General features: G+C 38.3%; 1 protein-coding gene across 4 annotated transcripts in view; it reads right to left on the bottom strand.

The window, feature by feature from the left end:
- ATXN7L1 (ataxin 7 like 1) overlaps positions 1–16,841 on the bottom strand; it is a 111,473-nt gene that overhangs the window by 93,751 nt on the left and 881 nt on the right. The gene's annotated exons all lie outside the window — the stretch shown is intronic.

The following is a 16,841-nucleotide window of genomic DNA, read 5'->3' on the forward strand; positions in this document are numbered from 1 at the left end:
CTGTCAGGATTCTGCACCAGCTCTCTGCATCCTTAAGCTCTCACATCAACTCAAAGTATTTAAATAACACACTTCCACATCCACATTGCAGAACCTATCCTGTCTGTAGCATCCTGAGGAGTCACTACAGTGAAAATAACATTTTTCTCTCCTGACAGGTCAGCGTGGCTCTCTCTTAGCAGGTGACTGGCAGTAAGAAAGCAGAGTTTCAGTTCCATCAGATGCACAGAGATGGGCATATTCCCCTTCTGGAGCCAGCACTTGACCTATGTGCCATATCAAGAATATAGTGTTTTACCAAGTTAGCAGGCTTCTGAACATTTCAGGACAGGAACTCTTCTGGTATGACTGCTGCCATTTGTCTCTTGCAGAAGCAAGCAGTGACATTTTGGCAAGGGGAGTGGGGAAGAGAGGATGGGCTTTTTTGTAATCAATAGACATCAGATGGAAACACATGGCTCAAGGTGCCTTGCCTTTTTGTAGGTAGGACACTGATAAAAAAAGGCAAGAAAATGCCCCGAATAGTTTGGTGCTGTCACGTGCTATGTGAGGTTCTAAAGCTCTGCATCTTACTTCTTCTGAAGCAGGCACAACTTCAGTAAGATGACAGTCCTAATCCGTTTAAACTTTGAGACTGTGGCATGACACTGTAGAGCATGATTCTGTTCAACAAGTACTTTGTTCCTGTAGAAAGCAAATGAGAAGTAAGAACTTTGGTGCTCTTAACTTCCAGCTTGAGTAACAGCCATAAAAGTACCTCACAGGAAGGTGAAGCCTTGAGCTTTCTACAGTACCACTGAGGTTCCATACATTTTAAAGCTCCCTATCCAACAGCAACAGTGACACAGATCTGCCTAATACACAACCCAACAAACCATTGCCTTGGCTGGACACACCCTGCCAGCAGAGTAACCGTATCTGACTATTTCCTCCAATTTCTAAAGAATCTCTCCCTCCTGCAGGGTTTCAAGTCTCCTTCTTGAATTCTTGCTTTCATATTAGAAATTACCCTTTTTAGTGCCTTATGTCAAAGCAAATATCATCTTTTGTTGTCACATTTGCCACAATCTCAAATACAATTTACCTGAATGCAGGCATGGATTAAATGATGCTGGGAAGGTTAAGCAGACCAATCATGTGATTCATCTTAGCATGGTTGCTAATATTCCACAGCCTTGCAGCAGATCCTTACCTAATCCAATATTTGCAGGATAACAGGATACACCTATTGAGGAGACCATGCCAAGGTCCAAACATTCAGTCCAGCTCACTATACAAGAAACATTAAAGGTGACTCCAAATATAAACTTCTAAACATTTTGTAACTACTCAGCCAAAAACTGATGGATCAGATAACCACCAAGCTGTGCAACATTGTCACAGGCAACAACAAGGAACTGAGGAAGACCAAATTTCCTGAACCTTTAGAATCTCCTCATGCTATCACTACAAGGTAGCACAGGATATGTGTAACCCTGTACACTCCCAACCAGAAAAATCTCACATGAACTTCAAAGTTCACATGGTTCTACAATAGAACACACACCAACATGTACTTGGAGAAAACTTCATTGTCCAATTCACAGTTTGTTTTACCCCTTCCAACTAATTACTATTCCACAGTACTGAAATTCTTTAGTTTTTGTTGGGTGTGTATGCCCCAAATCCTGATAAAATTAAATATTGCCTATTTTCTTGTTTAGAACACCAATTCACGCTTTCCTTTTTTACAGTTTTTGGAGGCAGCAATACTGGTAAGGGGATGAGGGTGAAAAATTTATAAACTTAAGACGCAGCACATTTGCTCTTCACTTATTTTGTATATAGTGTTCACAAGAGTTATAGAACTACTGATGTTGGGAAAACCTCTAAAAGCAGGTTAGGTGCTTCCTTTAACCCCACAGACATTTCCCATCTAAGTACAATCTACCTTATATCAGCACTGATTTGCCTTGCTGTCAGCATAACCAAGAAAAACCATGACACTTTCTCTCATACTGCTGATGATTTCACAAAAAAGAGGCAAACTAAATGATACAAGTACCAATATCCTTCAAACAACTCCTACTGACTCTTTTGCAAAACTAGGATAAAATGAGTTCTGATACAATTCATTAGAAATAACAGAACCTTTTACTCTACCACAAAGATTGACCTGCTATATTCTCATAAATCCATGGCCAAGAAGGCAGCACCAGGGAAAACCTGCTGACAAAGATTGTTTTGCTTTGCAAACAAGGTTGAAGAAGGCATTTGGGTCCAGCTGTCAATTACCTGACCTTACAATGAGAAGGCAAAAACTACCTGTAACACTTCTGAAAAGGCCAACAATTACATTGGTAAATGATTAAGTTATGCTTAGAATTAATGACTGGAGGGATATCAGTGGTTTTGATTACCAGAAAAACACAAAGCGAGATTGGAAAGTGTTATTTCCTCTTTTACCTGCTGTTAGAGGACAGTCCCTTCTCACTCACCACATTAGAAAGCTTTTTCTTTTTCACAGGAACTTCTTTTGTTAACAAAAGCAGCAGTAACAACATATGAAATTTTAGGGAGCTAGAACAAAAATCTTCCTTATGGTCTATACCGACACTCTATGTTAAAACAGGCCACAGAATTTAGCCATACTATTTTAGCCTCAAACCCAAGCCTTCTGCATGGCTAAAGCCCTCTGTGCTTCCAGGGAAAGGATCAGGACCTTTTGCAGGTATTTTGTGCAACAGAGTCTACTACAGCCCTTGATAAGCTGTTCCTATTTAATTGTATCATTAGAAAACTGCATCTTATTTCTAGTTTGAACTGATCTAGTTTCAGCTTTCAGCCACGAGAATCCCCTTAATCTACCTGACAAAGAACCATCTAACTGTCAGATACCTTTGCCCTGACTAAGTACTTATAGACTTATCAGGTAGCCTCTACTGTCTGTTGATAAACTAAATAGATTGAGCTTCTTAAATCTTCCATTCTAAAGCTGATTATCCAGGCCTTAAATTAACGTATCTTTTTTCTGAACTCCTTCCAGTTTTTCCAACACCAGATGTGGACGTGAGAAATGGGATACAACACTTCAGTAAAGCAGTACAAAATGTAGCAGCATTCACCTCCCCCTACTCTCCCAGTTGTGCTTTTCAGCCTCCTTCAAGACCCCTTTGCAAAAGGAGTAACACTGCAATTAATCAACCCTCAAAAGCAATTCTTCCGTCTCTGCTTACATTCTATCTAGTTCTTCCAAATACAAAAAATTCAGAATGGACCACGACCAAGTTCACATGTTTATTGTAAAGAAAAAAATATGTATTTTTAACCCAAATTGCCAAAGCTGCAAGAGTGATGAAACGTATAAATTCAGTGCCTGTATTTTACAAGAGAAAAACTGCAGAGAGAAAGATTACACTGCAATCATGTAATAGTTACCCAATTTAAAGCTCTCTCTTTAAACCACTATTTAATTCAATAAACTGAACATTTCCAGTCTATTTTGCACTATGGCATTCTGATGCTCACTTATATATTCACCTCTTGAGGTGCTGGGTGGTCACAGCAGGTCTTATTCTCAGCAAAATCTGGTGGGCACAACGAAAAATTGCTTCAGGCTAAAGCCAGTGTTCTTCCAGACAAAAGGCAGAGCTGCAGGCTAGTCATGGAGGATTTGCTAATGTTATAAATCTATCCATGTAGTGAAAATTACTTGCCAGTTATAATCTTTAATTATTACTGTATCACCAGCTAGTTCCCCTTTCTATCCTGGACTTAAAAGAAACCCGAGTAAAATCACGAAGTATCTAGGATGACCATTTTCACAACACAACAAAAAGAAAAATGCCCCAAAAAATCCAATTAGAGATTATAAGATGATATCCTCTCATATCTGGTAAAGTCCATGATCCTTACTGGTAGAGTGGATGGGTGCAGAAAAGGTGATGGTAATGTTTGCACAGCAAAGGATCAAGCAATCTAGCTTTTGGAGTAGCAACATCAAATTCTGCCTTTAAGTAATTAAAAAATTATTGAAAGGCACTATACTAGAATATGTGGTGATTTGCTAAAATATGGTGAATTACTGTGGGTTTTTGCTGTAACCAGAGCTGACCTATTCCTCTAAGTGTGGCTTGGGTAACTGTTCTTTGAGAGAAAGATAACCCCCAGCAATGTATTTTGAAGTATGTCAGTCCTTACTTTAATGTAAGTAAATGTAATGTAAGTAAAATTTGGTGTAATGTAAATAAAGTAATGTAAGCAAAATTTGGTGGCAATGGCAGCCACTGACCTTTGAGAAACAATAAACAGAGTGCTAGTCAATAAAGCCTGCCACAATCTGTATAGGGAAAAGTAACATGCTCTGGTATTTTGCTTTTTCTTCCCCCCCCCCATAAATAAATACATTCTGTGTGCCTGTATTCTCTTTGTGATCTAGAAATAAAGCATTTTCCCTTTCCTTTTGAAATTGTTACGCAATAACATTCTTCAGTGGGGACTGGACTGCACCCTATCAGTACAGAGCAGGCTTCCAGTGTTCTTTCAGTTAATTCCAGTGCACGTATGATTAGTCTTTCAGCAGCAGCAGCCATGCTTGCCCATCCTCTTTCAGTGACAAAACATTTCTACACATAGGTGGTAGGACACCATGGGCCTCTTTACAAAGAGAGGTGATCTATAAACATCAGTAATCAACTTGTTTCTTCTTGTGATTCTTCCCATCCACTCACTCCCTCTGCCATTCCTCACACTGACCTGGATCCTATTTCATACCTTTCCTCTGGATATATACACATTGGCCTGATTAGTACTCAAAGCATCTTCCATATAATAATTCTGAACACAGGGAAAGTCTCTCTCATAACCTCACAGTACTAAAATGAGCAAGCTCTTAAAAGCACTTGTTCTGTGTATTGTTTTCATAGCACACCATGCTAGCAAATGGTAAATCAGAAATCTGCCATGGAAAGGCCACATTCAAAAGGGTTCTCCTAAAAAAAAAAATCTAAACTTCAGAGAAATTTGGACACAACAGGCTCATTCTAAGGTTGATAGTTGAGAACAAGAGTCAAAACTGTTTAGAATTTTGCATGCCACTTACCCTCCAAGCCTGTAATATACAAACAAACAGGCAGAAAAGAACTAATACAGAAGAAAGAGTGTAAAAGAATGACAAATGTTGTTGCATACACAATGTGTTAGTCTCTCTTCACTTTTTGCCTAGTAGCAAAACTAGGGCACTATTCAAGAGAACAGATGAGGCTGAAGCCTAATAATAAAGGCAATGTTTAAGTATTTGGAGAATAGAGGTCATGTTTAGGGAACAGAGTTAAGAAAGATTAAGATTTATCTTTCAATATTTATGTTATTTTTGCAGTCTGGCAATTACAATCAGTTTTGCTTTCCAGCTCCGAGACAGTAAGACAATATTAGTAAAACAGGGAGAGTTTATTTTTACAAATGAGCTGCTTTCACTAGAAATCTGTTCTGTATGCTACTTTCCTGTGTGCTGTACTATCAGCTTTAATGCCTCCTTCCTCCACATCAACTAATTATTCTCTACCTCCTTCAAATTCCTCCTTAAAATAGCTTACTGCATGAAATTTTTCAGCATTCATAGACTGATTTTTGTCTTCACAACATACACTACTTATGGTTTTGTCTGAAATGTATTGGAAGCTCTCAGAAATACAGACCATATCTTCCTGTTTCAAAGCTAACACTTTATATATATTACATCATTTGACCACATATATCACATATCTCTTTAGGACTTCTCCAAATACATGCTTAATTACAAGGAATTTAAAAAAACTTAAATGAAAATCCTACAAGAACTCCCATAGAGGATACCCTCTTACCTTCCAGGAAAGTGATAAAAGTTTACAATACCTTTGATTTCCCAAGAAGCTTAGAAAACAAACAGTCAGAATAGTGACAGGTATCTTGAAAAGCTGGAAAGAATAATAAATGCCACAAAATAAAATTCGTAGCATTCCCTCCTTGAGCAATGCAGTCAAGAATAATTTTTCTTGATGAGCAAGAAACTCAAAAATATGTAAAGCTGCATTACCTCTTTCAAAATTTAAATACCTAAAAGGCTTGTTAATGTTCACACCCAGTGTGTTGTGAGTTATGAGAGAAGCTGAAGAAAACTTACACCAAGCACAGAATGTTCGAAGACTCTATTAAAAGCACTATACACACAGCTCACCATAATTTCAAGAGCTGAAACATTTTTTCTCCCATTTCTCCTCATGTTTTTCCATTGCCATACATCCAGTTTCTTAACATATTTGCCCAAGGTTCTCCAAGATTTCTAAAAAGCCAAAAATATAGCAAAAGCATGAATACAATCAGAACCACAAAACTTCATATAGAGCACAAAAAAACCAACCACCTGAGAGACCCTGAAGAGAAAATCTGAAGATTTTTTTTCTTTTCCTGTTTTCTCAGCACCTCTGCATGGTGACGTGTACAAGCTGCTGGGATGACTGAACATTGATAACATACAGGGACATGCAGAAAGTTGCTTGGGAAAGGCAGGCAAGGTAATGAATAAAGCCTTCCAAGTCAAGGAATCAGCTCAATGCTCTGCGCGTGAAGGAACTAATCTCTCCCACAGCATCTTCCTCTTCTTTAAACAGCTGTTTAGATCTACTAAAGAGATGTGAAAACCTGAGATTAACTTCTTAGACACTGAATGACATGAATGACAGCCATTCCATCTAACCCCTCTAAAATGACTCTCCTGCTTTCTCAGAGAAAAAAAACAAAAAGTGCTGTATCATAAGGCATGCCTGCCTGTAGCATGTAGACAGGAACAAGCTGCTTTGCCCTGCGAGACAAGCACAAGCCATACACCCATGGTTACTGCAGCACCGTGCCCAAGCTCTCACCCTGATACACCCTGAGCAGCACCACATCACCCGGGGCCCAGTCCACGATAATGCAATCCCATGGCCTTGGCTCAGCTCTGGAAGCAGGAAGCACAAGTCAATTTCAGTATGTGACAGATCATGTAGACATACGAGTACTTATGATGCACTGCAGGAAGGAACAGAACTACTACTTTCACGTCCATCATGCTATGTGATAGATATGACCACACACTCTTCTCTCTCCTTGAAGAGCTTTTTTCTTTTTCTGTGATGATTTTTGCTCTGCTTGCTAATACTAGGTCCAACTCCACCAATCCTGAACTCACTCTTATCTTAAACATCCATTTTCTTTGCTATATTCTCGCCTGTCCTAGAATTTGCAGTGGAAAAGAGAACCAGTCTGAAAATGAGGTTATTGCACATTTTCTCTCTCTCTCCTGCTGCTTACTAATCTGTGCCATTCCTCCAGTTGAGCTGAACCCACACCTGCAATTTCAGCCTTTTTTCTTCCTACTTTTGACTCACTCCTCAAACCTTTTCTTTTGTATCTATTTCTTTCTCAGCAATAGAATGCAAATATTTATTCCAAGAGAAAGCGAGAAAACATAATAACCATTTCACATTCTCCCTTCCCACTCTCTTTCTCTCCCTTATAGCTCTCCCTTCTTCCTTGTACAATAGATGTAAAACACATCTGTTCCACTCTCTCCTTGGCTCACTCTCATCAGCCCATACCTCACATCTCCTTCCTCCTCCTGCTCTGACAGAACAGCAGAACAGTCAATCAGTCTTTCCTGTGTTTGGAAATCTGCTTCTAACTCCTTGATTCTCTAACCACATTACTCTTCCTGCCCTTCTTCCACATCTAAGCTTATTATGCTCTGTTTGATAACAAATTACACTTTTGTCTCTAACTTCAGTGTGAGTTTCCTTCATCTGACCCTTGCAATACAGTGAAACTATACTCACTAAAATATCTAAAAATTTTTTACTATTGCAACATCACAAATTCATCATTTCCACCCCCCATACTCTTGTGTGTTCTTCATAAAAATTAGATGCTTTTCTCCTTTTGAAGCTCTGTTTCTGACTTCCATTACTCTCCCCTCTCCTACTGCCCATCCTTCCTGTACCAATCCCTACACAGAGTACTGGCAGACTTCCTTTGTCTTCTAGCAGGCCTCCACTGAGATGCATCTTTTGCTGCTGCTCTCATGTCTGAGAATTTTACATTCAGTTCCTGAGAACAGTCTCAAATACAGTAGATTTACATCTAAACAAAAAATCTCATTCTATCTGACACCTCTTGCCACTGAGTAGCTGTTAGCTTCAGCTCGATAGAGCCAGAACAGAATTTAGATCCCACCACTCCTATCCTCTTTTCTGCACCTCCTCTCTTGATCACCCTGGACAGAATAATCAACTTGTCCATCATTCAGATATAAAATACTAAGATAAAGTACCACATCATCTTTGCAGGAGCTTCTCTCTTAAACTGTTCATTCAGGTTACATCCACATCTGAATGATTCTTCCTGGGTATCCCTAGGACAAAGTCTGCTATAAACACCTTCAGAACTAAAGGTTTGTCTGAGGCTTCACCTCACATTAGCTATATTTCCTTATTTTCCATGTTGACAAACATTATCCTGCTTGTTCACACTGTTTCTAAAGTTTCTTCTATATTGTCATACTGTTTTACTCTCTGCATCCTTCTATGCACAATCCTCCATTCCAAATTTGAATTTTGGGAACAACTCATCTTTGCTTTCCAGGCTCCTCTGTCTCATGTACACTAAACTGTCCACATCCTACTTGCTGTCACACCATTTGCTCACATTTCTAGTTGGTTCACATTGTCAGTATCCATTTACAAAGCTTTCAACAACCAGCCTGTGTTTTCATTCAGGCCAATTTCCACACCTGAGCAAGGATACCTCCTAAGCTCTTGCAAAATTATTTCACTGCCACCCAAATATCACCTTAAAGCTTTCCTTGCTATGGTTCTAAGAAAGTCACTTTAGTCTAGGCTAAAGTCAACCATCAAGCACATTGAGCAACTAAGTGCTTTTGTTTGTCAATATTAGAACTCCTGCTTTGTCACACATTCAAAAATTAGTTCTCTGCTGCACAATTGCACAACACAAGCACACACCCTTCCTCCCTTTGCTGGTACCCTGCAGAGTAGCATCTAGTGCCTTATGGGGCTGCTAGGCATCAGGATCATTCAAATAACAATACTGCCTCCCTAGTCAATGCAGTAACAGATCACTTACTTATATTCCTCCAGATCATTGTCCACTGACTACTTCCATTATCAGACCCAAACAAATAAGGGTTTGGCTCTGTCAGTGTTTGCTCTGGTGGCATGGGTCCAACAAACTTTCAGATGTAAATCATCATATCATCCTGTCTCAGTAAGATATAACTAAGAGCAGCTTAAAAAAAAACCTGAATATGCTATCACTAGATAATCTACCTAATCTGCACAATCACAAGTGGCCAGCCTGAAAGCCACCTCAGGACAGGATACTTATCAGAGATTAAAAAGTGAACACACTTAATGATTTACATTTCTTTATATCTCTGCTTCCATTCTGACCATTTCAGCTCAAAACGATGACAAGCTCAAGTCACCTTATTCTGTTACTGGAGATGTCCAGTCCCATCCTTGTCTTGCTAGAGAAGAGAATTTTGATCCAGCAAACTTCTCAAAAACTACTGATATGACATTAGCAGTGTTCAATCCAAATATAACTGCAAATTCCCAGACTGTGCCTGCCCCCTATGTCTAGTCCCCTGCAGTAGGAAAAGGAAGAGAAAAAATGACTGGACAGAAAACATAAAACACTGTATAACAGAAATCAATATAAACAAAATAAAGAACATACAGAAGATCACCTAATCAGACCCCAGGAACTCTTGCCCTTTGCCAGTCATTCTTATGTCTTGATACTACTTCATCAGTCACTTTTCTGTCTCTTCTGCTGAACACCTGCTCCCAGGGAGCGGAAAGGGAAGCCAGCCTGACCCCTGTGTACCATGCACAGCTCTGTCACAATACAACTGCTTCCGTTTCACAGATGATTCAGGAGGGGCCTGTGGACTAAGTGAAACTGCACTAGACAGATACTGGAACCAGCAGTTCTGCAGAACCTGGAACTTCTGTCAGCAAGCTTTTTGCTACTTCTGGCTGATGCTCTTTCTGATCTGGGAAAATTCCCCTTCTTTTTTTGCCAAACAGCACACACTTTGTAAATACACAAAGAAAGAAATACAGCAGCTGGAAGACCAAATAATTGTAAATTCTAATTACTGTCAAGAAAACAGAGACAGGAATAGTGCTGGGCTTCAGCACTGTATTATTAATACAACTCAGTAAAATATGAAATGAAATTACTGAATAATAAGCAAAACATTTCAGAAATAGGGAAGACATTTTTATAAGTACAAGACCAAGAGCAATCAGAAAGCTCACTTCCCCAGCAACATCAGTGGCTTTCAGGCACAACTCCTAATAAGCCATACAAAAAGTTATGAGAAAATCAGTCCCTTAAAATCAACCACAGAATGGGACACAGAAGAGAAGAAGAGAAAAATTATTCATGCCATAGTTGCTTTTCCTCTGTTCCATATCAGTTTCAAGTAGCTGTGCTGGATTCTTGGTTCAATTTGAGTCAGCTTAGTCAGCTGCATAGCACTGTGATAAAAAACTGGGCCATTTTTACTCTCATGGCTTCTACCCTTCTCATCCAGCAAAAGAACCATCAAAGACTTCTTGCTATAGACTTGCTAATAGACCTCTGTCAAACACCCTTACTAGATCACGACAGCATTTGCCAAGGGTTTTTTTTTTTTGCATGTTAATTACTTCAAGACACTAGCTTCACCTGGCATCCTGCACCATTAACTCCTCAAACAGCTTTTGCAAACACAAGCTAAACTTCTGCACCAAGCTGAACTTGGAAGACAGAAGGATCCAGTAATTTAATCCATGCCCATACAAACCATGTTATTCCAAACGTTTGCTAGTTCCAAAACGTTGCTAGTTTGTTATTCCAAACGTTTGCTAATTCCAAAAAGTTGCTAGTTATTCCAAAATCACTCTGAATAATGAATAGTCATGGCATTCAGATAAACTTATATTGGAGTTAACTCTTCAAGAAACACTCATAGCAACAATACTATTTTTACTGAAGGTGATCTTTCTTAGTAATGCATGCAGTGACTACCTTTCACTTTGACTATCAGAAACCTATGCTTTCTGCCTACAGGACTCCTGTGATTCACAACTTCAAATGTAATTTGAAATGTTTTCCATAGGATTTTCCACTGCTTTCATCTCATTCATACACCTCAGCCTTGGTTAAATGGCTAGTATTTTTGTTTTTGCCCAAAGGTAAAACAGAACCTGATAATGTCCCCATTTTTAATTAACTAGAAAAAAGGCCTATTTCAAAGAAATTACTCCCTTTCACAGTGGAAATGGTTCAGCTCTTGTGTAGTCTCTTTTTAACACACAGAAATCTATATTTCATCTATTACAGACTATTAACTACACACAGAAGCAGATCAACAAGAAGACACACACGTGTTTTTACATCTAAATCAAAATTAGATACACAAAGTCATTTACTTTCTGTAGTGACAGCAGGGCTTGGGGTACCCTCTAGTAAACACATAAATTTCCCTCTTTCTCAAGTCTGGTTATAAATTACAACTAGTAGAAGAAATGTCAGAGACAGATCCTTAGTGACAGTGCTGTCAGTTGACAGGGAATCACACATGGTTTCCCCACACATAATCAAAAAAAGGTACCTTAAACAACAGGAGATCTAACCTCTTCAGAACAACTGTTGCACAAATAATGAATTTTATCAAGATATGTGCAACTAGCAAAATCAGATTTTTTAATGAAGTAATTTACAGTACGACAGTTATACATACATATCCAAAACCATCAAAATCTTGACTCAAAACACAGAATGTCTGATCAGAGAGCTTTACCATTACTCCACTCCTTTTATCCAGTGTGTGGGTTGAAGAACTAAAGGACAGGTTTCAGAAAATAACTATGTAAGTATGAAGATAAACTACAATTCTGACTAAATTTTCTGGGCACTATCATACATAATGTTTCATTCTTCCTCTGTCATCATTCCTTGAAACACATTAAATGAGGTGACAGCCATAACCAGGAGACATGCCACCCCCTTGCAGAAGCTGTCCATATAAGAAAAAATAAAAATATCAGAGCCAGATATCATATATAGAACCGATCAGTCACTTATACATCAGAATGCACACCAGAATTCAATTCCACTGTCATTTCTCACCCTAAACAAAGACCCCATGGGGATCTCTGCTTACTGTTCTTATTCCCAGTATAAAGAATGGTAAGAAAAAGTTTCTTACCATTGGCAGGCCACAGTTTTGTGCCCTGCCAATTCTCAGTTCTTTCATTCATCAAGCACCACAGAATATTACATTTGTTTAAGAATCAGCATCTCTGGAAGAGTATTTTAGCTTACAGAGAAGAGAAAGAAAATTATACAACATTCAATCCTCTCCTTTCCCACTGCAAAACCAAAACCAAACTCCAAATCACCAACTATGATGGTCTAAATTCAAGAACTTCACTTCTTTCTTTGGGAGTATGTGTTTACAACCTTGTTGTAATTTTCTTTCCCTCTCAGCCTTTTCTAACTTTCCCTACCACCACAAAAAGGTGGAAGATGAAGGCAGTAAGTAAAATGAGAATGTTTTTATTCTCTTTTGTTTAGTATTTTTATAAAGGAGACAAATAGCAGCACAGGCAAACCACTAATAAACAAAAAATAAATAATAATTAAATAAAATTTAAGTCCAATCTCTATGCTTACATTAACCAGCTGGTTTTGTCTTCTCTTCTTTCACAATCTCCCCATAATAATTTTTAGCTCTCTTCCTCTTGCTTTTCATAAAGTAGAATGTTGTATGTCACATCCTTTTTCCCCCTATAGAAGTGTTCCTTACCACCACCTAACCTCCTTAACTTCTTATTTTTCCAAGAAGAACAATAAGATCATCACAATGTTTTTCTGAAAAATTAAAAAGATACTGAAAGCAAGACTAATTAGTATCCCTTTAATTTTGTTCTTATGATTTATCAAAAAACTTTGCCATATATTTGTGGGGGGAAGTCAAAATAGGAAAAAAATATACTGTAAACAATTATCCAATAGATTTAAAATTCCAGTTTCCATGTGCAATCATAAAGTAAAATGGTCAAGTTTGAGGTGGAACAATAAAAATCGTGTAACATAAAATCAGAAAGACAATTAGAATTTTTTTACATAACATTCTTAATGCCAAACAATAATGAATCACTATGATTTGTGAAAAGATTATCCAAGACAAAACACACACATCATCAGATTGAAACTTCAATAATACAAACCCACTGAACTGGGAAAGTGAACTTGACTATGACACCAAGTACCCAGACACAGACCTAAATGCCACAGGTCATACTTAACTCTGCTGTAATTCACAAAGATTCAAAGGATATCTTTTGCTCCTTTACAGCCTGTGTTTATCTACAAACAGTTATAGCAATCAATGCCTGCACATTACTAAACCAATTATTAATACAAGTCCTGTACATGAAACAAAAAAAATCCCATTCTTCTATTATTTTTCAGATATTGGATAAAGTAAAACACAAGCCTCCAAAATTAATCTCTAATCATCTACAGGTTATGGCTCATAATAACAGAACACTGTACCTGCCTCAGGCACACAGTAACTGTGATGTTTTACAGAACACAAACTCTCAAATACTTCTTTTACTATGCCTGCTATCTGCAAGAAAATCTTCAATTCTTCAAATATGCCATTCAACCTTTTAAAATTCAACATAAATTCCAAATGCTGCTCTAATTCTGATAACCCCTCTTTTAGCCAAGCTGGTTGCTTGGCAGTGATTTGTCAGATAAGTTACACAATACTGTTTCTGTTTCCTGATTAGATTAGCAGATAAGTTTTGGGGTTTCTTTTCTGGCACAAACATTTATATTAAAAACTTCTCATTTTCTGTGAACACTTGGAACTTTGTAATCCCCTCTCTACAAATCCACATGCCAGTAAAAGTCAACCATGGACAGAATGCATTTGCTATAGGAAAACTCAGAGTAAGTGTTAGCATGCAAAAAGCAATTCTGTCTAGAAAACTGAACAAACGTTCAGGAAATTTCTCTCCCTCTGTGCTGCCTACATCTACACTGCAGAATAAAGGAAAGCAGTGGGCAATACTCCTGTGTCTGTACTTTTACCCCTAAGATGGGGCACAGGGGGCACACAGCCCCAGTGCATCCCTTGCATTACAGAAGTGAACAGCACAGTCAGACTGTGAGCCCTCTGCCCAGGGATGCAAGCAGCAACCCCTTGGGCAGGCAGACACCTGGCAGTGCTCCTACCCCCACCTCCAGGAAATGCTGCCTCCCACATCCCCTCCTGGGCCAGGGCAAGGAAGAAGAGCAGCCCACCACCCTAAACACACACGGGACACAACCAGAAAGGAGGCAGCAAAGCGGGGATCAAGCTAAGTGGAATCACTTTTCACCACCTAACACCATTGTTTTTCTACAAAACCAAAGTGAAACACCTTGTTGTGGTCTGAAAACCAACATATTCCCACTCTTTAGCTCCCACCATGCTCTGCACACAGTCTCACTCATCTGAAAAGCCTTCCTGCTAAACTGCTTACAAAGGGATGGCTGCATAAACCTAGTCACATCAACTAAAGATGAGGAAGTGCAGACAAATAATCAGTAAGTGCAGAGAGATCAGGTTTTACACTATCTTTATCAAACAGAACAGTAATTTTTGATACTTAAAATCCTGTCTATCCGTTGCCCCTGGTTACTTGATACAAGTAGGTTACAAGTAACATTTGATTTTTCTAAGACACCACTTACAATCTCCTGGCACCACAGATGCCATTACAAAGGTCTACTCAAGTTGATAGGACTGTAAAAAAAGGAGTTGGGTTTTGTTTTCAGAACTATCATAACCACAACCCTCATCTATGAACGAAGCAGGCAAAAAAATTCAACATGTCACACAACACACGAGCAAGGTCAGAGTAAAAGCACAAGCGCATTTCTGCAAATACATGAGAAATGTTTCTTGCAGACCAATCTAACTCTTAAAATCTTCCCCCACCTTTACCAATAAGGACTGTGGGGCCCAAGGAAGATTTACAGTGGGTGTTCAGACACACAGATGGGTGTGGTGAAGACACCTGTATTAACAGACTGCCTAAGTCAATACAGTAGAAATATTTCAATACATACTCATTTATTCAAACTTCATGAAGTTCTTTCTATGTGATCTAACACAAGTTACTACTTGAAAGCAATAACATCCCTAAGGCTTTTTATTTTCTAAATATAACAGTCAATTTTGGTTTTTTTACACGGTATTATGACATAAGTACTATAAAAGCCAGTAAGTGCTTCACACCTGTCATGATCATAATGTCAGCAATGACATTATGCTTTGTTTGGAAGTAATTTTTCTGGTTAGTGAGTTTAAATAGAATTCCTTTGATGGAGTCTCTGACCCCCCCAAAAACCAAACAAGACTAGAACTGATAATTTACACTGAATCTTTCTAGGAAACAATTTGCATATTATGTGTAACTAAGGAGCAGAGATGCTTCAATCTTTATGTCCCCTGCTTCTAACAGGAATTTGTGTTCAAGGACTTCTGTGCAAAAACATTTTATCTCAACAAATTAAGCCCCTTATGAAGGCACAGCTGAAGTAGCAAAATTTTTGTTCAATTATTTTTGAATCAACATTACTGATATATGTACAGAGCCTTGAACCTTTTACCTATAAATAACTTCACGAAAATCTCAGTTCTGCTGCTAACTTATCTTTGGGCTGACAAAATAGAGAGGTTCAGGCACGTAAGAATCAAGACAGGAACACAATCAACCTTGGCATCTCTGTAAAGGTCTTTTAAAAAGGAAGTTTTATGGTATTTTAAACAACTTTAATGCATACTCTGTGCAATTTTATAGTTTATTACACAAATCTACATTACTCATTAATTCATTCTTTTTTCAAGAGCTTGTTTAGAAAACATAAGATTCCTTTGAGCTGCCAAGATGCTCAAAATCGAATGCATGTGGAATGACAACTGTAATGTAATGAGAAACTTCACATAATTTCAGAATATATTTTATGACATTACAGGTAATAGTGGGATTTCTCTCAGCATGGGTAAGTCACACCAAAGTTTCACTATGATGGGATTGTTCATTATGAACTGACTTCCCAAGAAGTATTTCCCAAGACAGAGAGGTTGTGTACGCAAAGCACTTTCTTAATGAAACAGAAACAAAAACAAAGCTACTTGAAAAAGCATCCTGAACTATTTCACTGCTTCCATTAGGTGTTACCTCAACATGATGTTTATGACACACATCACAAACAAAATGTTTCTCCTCTCACAGCAGACAGAGCTGTGACAGGCCTGGCATACTGGCAAATAGCATTAACCTGGAGTTTGCCTGTTCACACTGATGGCACCAGAAGAAGTTATGGCCCAAATGACTAATTTTATTTGGTTTTGCATATATACATGGGTTAGAGTAACCTGATATAATATTTGATGCTGGCTGCTCAGTTGACTGTAGGTCACACTCAGCAGTGCAAATGAAGAACAAAATGTGATTTGAGCTAAAGTGAAAGAACTCAAAGATGGTAACAAACCCTTTCTCACTGCATGGGAAAACATCTCCACTAAGTTGCTAACAATAATAATAATATAATGTTTAAAGTTTATATGCTTATCTTCACATGAGCAACTGGAATGTTGCACCAAGGGACAGGGTCCACAAAAAAATCCAATATGGCCACTGATGTGTAGCTGTCTTTTGCCTCAAAATTGTCTCATCTTTTACCACATCTGTCAGTTGCGTGTATACACC

Source organism: Zonotrichia albicollis, chromosome 4 (genome assembly GCF_047830755.1).
Source record: "Zonotrichia albicollis isolate bZonAlb1 chromosome 4, bZonAlb1.hap1, whole genome shotgun sequence".
Classification (NCBI taxonomy): domain Eukaryota; kingdom Metazoa; phylum Chordata; class Aves; order Passeriformes; family Passerellidae; genus Zonotrichia; species Zonotrichia albicollis.